We start from the raw sequence: 4,441 nt of genomic DNA on the forward strand, positions 1-4,441 counted from the left end.
ACCAATAGTAAAACTAAATATACAACCATATATATATATATACAACCCATATATGTAAACCATATATACATAAATAAATACCATATAAACAAAATAAATACCATATATATTAAAAACCATATATGTAATAAATACATAACCAAATACCATAAAAACCAAAATATAAAAAACCTTATAAAATCAATATCATATACAATAGTAAAACTAAATATATAACCATATATATATATATACAACCCATATATGTAAACCATATATACATAAATAAATACCATATAAAAAAAAATGCACCATACCCAACAATAAAATATAAATAAATAAATATACCCCCCAAAAACTAAAATAGGCCTAGCAGAACCCTTAATACCATTAAACACAAGTTTAATAATACAAGGGACCAAACAGCTAAAAATATACAATACATCCATAAAACCAAATATAATAATATAATACACCATAAAAAATAAATAAACCAATAAATATAAAACCAATCTAAACACCAACCCTTAAAACCATACACTTCTTAAACATATTAAATAAAATATTATATGCACCATTATAATTATACTTATTCTTCACCAAATTGGTGCAGACCACATTAAAATCAATATCATCAGAGGAGTTAATATTCAATAAACCCATAAGCTCCCCAATATCATAATAAAAAATCCTGCAATCAACCATAAAATGGCGAAGGGTGTCGACAGCACCGCATTCACAACACTCATCATTGACCAAGTGGAACGACCTTAACTTACTCCTAAAATCACCATGACCACTTAAGAACTGAGTCGACCAATAATTAGGCTCAACCCAATTAGCCAATAACCTCTTACCAATATTAGGGAAATACCCATAGGTTATTCTCCCTTTCTCAGACCTGTTCCACCGGTCTTGCCAAATATCATAACACACCTGTAACACATTATTTTTAACCAAAGTAATACCAGATGCGGTGCCGTCGTACACCACATCGCCAAAATTAAAAACCATGCGCTTATTAATTAGGGTACAATAATACCTATACTCAATCTCTAAATCAATAGGTAAAACACAACCAATAACCTGTAGTGCCATAGTAGATACAGTATTATACCCCTTAGTTAAAACCAATAAGACACTCCTTTGGGCCCGTTCTAATTTTACCTTATGATACCCCTTAAGGAGGTCCCGCCATGCTAAAACACCATACAATAAAGAACCCAAAAATAAACCTTTATATAAAACCATAAGAGTCGAGTAGCTGGAGCCCCATTCCTTCCTAATACTCTGCTTTAAAATACCAAACACCTTTATGCACTTATCAGTGATAGACGTGACATGTGGCGTAATACTCATATTGGCCCCAATATGTATACCAAGATACCTAACCGAGTCAACAACCTTAATTATATTATTACCAAGCTTGACCCTTGGCGGCCGATCCATGCTCATATTACCTTTCAGTAAAATCGCCACCGTCTTATCAACCGACAGCTCTAGCTTATTAGCCAATAACCAATTATTCAGCAATATAACCCATTTGTCACCATGGGACTCCAGCTCTCTCCTCGAATTACCAAATATTATTAAAACCAAATCATCAGCATAAGCAATATACTTAACACCATATCTATTAAAAATCCTTAGGACACCATCAAATACCAAGTTCCAGAGGACAGGTCCCAAGACCGACCCCTGAGGACATCCCCTATTAACCTTCTTAACCACCTTTAGGTTGGCTTCCTCGTAAACCACCTCTCTTCTTGACAGATAGTCCTTTAATAACCTATATAAATCATTAGGACACTGCCTATACCTTAATTCACTCATAATCGAGGGCCACCATAAGTGATCAAAAGCACCTTTGATATCAAAAAATATACCTAATACATACTTGCTACAAGACTTATCAACCAACTCTCTAAGGCGCATCAGCGCATCATCAGTCGAATAACCCTTTTTAAAACCATATTGATAATCGTCATTATAACCCTTGATAACAGACTCTAGTCTGTACTTAATAATACGCTCCATCACCTTACCCAATAATGGGATTAAACAAATAGGCCTATATGACCTTGGATTAAACTTATCTCTATTACCACCTTTATAAATAATAACAACCTTCCCCTGTTTCCAACAATTAGGGAAGACACCATACATTAAGCATGCCTGATACAGACGCCTCAAATGAGGCTTTAAAATACCATAACCTTCTTTGAGAACCTCGTAAGTAATACCATCGGCCCCAGGGGCTTTCCTTCCCCGGGAGGCCTTAGTGGCTAAGTCAACATCATTATTACCAATATCATCGACATGCCCACTACCATTATACCCATCCACCAACTCTCTAAGTACACTATGTGTACTATCATCCTCCTGCTCGTTATCATTAGGAAACAGGGAACCCAATAAGAAATTAACCACATCCAACCAGTCATATAACTCACCATTACCACTTTTCATATTAACCAAAACCTGATTAGTCTTGAGCTTATTCATTAAAACCTTATAAGGGGTGCCCCAGGGGTCACCTTTAGTTTTAGCACACACATACCTTTTCCAACTTTCCTCTCTAATGGCTTTTAGCCTAACCTTATAGGCCTTCCTCTTATTAATATATACCTCTTTTAAAGAATTACGTATATCAGTATCAGAACACCTTTGAAATGCCCTCCTACTTTTATTAACCTGCCTTCTTAAGCTATCCAACTCATTACACCACCACCTAGGAGCCCTGTGCTTCCGCATTACCTTGGGGATAGCACAAACCATAGCATCCTTAATGCTGCACTGAATATGGGTGCAGTACCTTATCACCTCATACTTGTCCTCTATAATTTCAAAGTTTTTAGATAATAAATTTTGCCCCAGTTTTTGCCGAAACTTGTGCCAATTTGCACTCATAAAGCCAAAAGTGCCTAAAGAACACCACTGAGGATCAAGTACCTTACCTACATTGTACTCATAAATAATTAAACCATGCTCGCTAGTAGTGTCATGCAACATATACCAATTATTAATGACAACATCCTTAGTAGTGAGGGTCAAATCAATATAAGAACTACCCCTACTAGAGATAAACGTGGGACCTGCCTCTGGATCATTAATACAAACCAAGTCCCATTTAAGGATCGTCTCCAATAAAAGAGTACCCCTATCATCGGTAGTCTCACTGCCCCAAAGAGTCGCCTTAGCATTACCATCCATACTTATAATAATATTCTCACCACGCAGCTTCCCCAGGATACACTCCAACTCTCTTATACTATTATTAATATCACCACTAGGTGGACAATATAGACTTACCATATACACCTTCATACCATCTCCCATAACCTGTGCTATAGCACACGTTGGGGATGAGAGGCTCTGAATATCCAACACTGCCCACTTTTTGTTATAAATAATAACAGCCGCCCAGGGCTGAGTCTGGGCGCACCGGAAGTGGACAGTCTTCACCTTATTATCAAACCCAAGTACCTTACCTGGAGCTGCATATGGTTCCTGAACCAGGGCAATATCTACCCCATAATGAGTCACAACCTTACTAAGCTCTCCCGGGACAGATCGACTCCGATCCATATTAATTTGAGCTAATTTTATAAAATTATTAGGACTACTGTCCATAATCAATTTTAGATAGATACCTTTCCAAGGCCATCTTATAAGAGAGACAATCCTTGTCCCTTAAATTGTGTTTGTGAGGTTTTCCCATTTGTTTGCATGTTATACATGCTTTTTCAGACACCTCTGTTTTACACTCAGGGCCTTTATGCCCAGACTTACCACATTTACTGCAGATTAAATCTGCTGCACCACAGTGCTTTGCCACATGCCCAAATTTTTGGCATTTGTAGCATAGGGTTACCTCATGGTAATCCCTAACCACACAACTTCTATAACCTATATAAATTCTACCACCTTGTAATAATCTTACTCTAAGACTGGGCGCTACTTCCGCTACCCAATCAGTAAGGCCTTCTCTTTTTCGGCCAGTACGGTACACCAATCGAAAATCAGATTTAAAATTATCAATTGACACCTCCTCACCGTAGAGCGTATCACTATTGAGATCAACAATATGATCTATAATCTCATCCATAGACAAACCCTTAGGAATGTCTTTAATTACTAACCTTGGCCGACGCTTAGTCGGTTGCTCAACAATTAACTCACCTTCCATAATATTTTTATTACTTAATACCTTATCAAGGTCACACTTATTAGCTAGTGTAACCACAATACCATTAGTACGCATCTTTCTTATACTACCAATACGTACCTTATCTTTCCTTGGATTTATATTTTTCAAAAAGTTTTCTTTTATAACTTCACTACTCATATCGTTTTTCTTACCTTTCACCAGAAGCACTGCTTCTTCTTTACCTCTATAACTGGTTTTAATTTGTTCCTGAACCTTACCTGTTAAAGGAATATTAGCCTTAGTAACTTGAGA

This window comes from Centruroides sculpturatus, unplaced genomic scaffold, assembly GCF_000671375.1.
Source record: "Centruroides sculpturatus isolate CEXI.00-Female unplaced genomic scaffold, Cexi_2.0 scaffold2191, whole genome shotgun sequence".
Lineage (NCBI taxonomy): Eukaryota > Metazoa > Arthropoda > Arachnida > Scorpiones > Buthidae > Centruroides > Centruroides sculpturatus.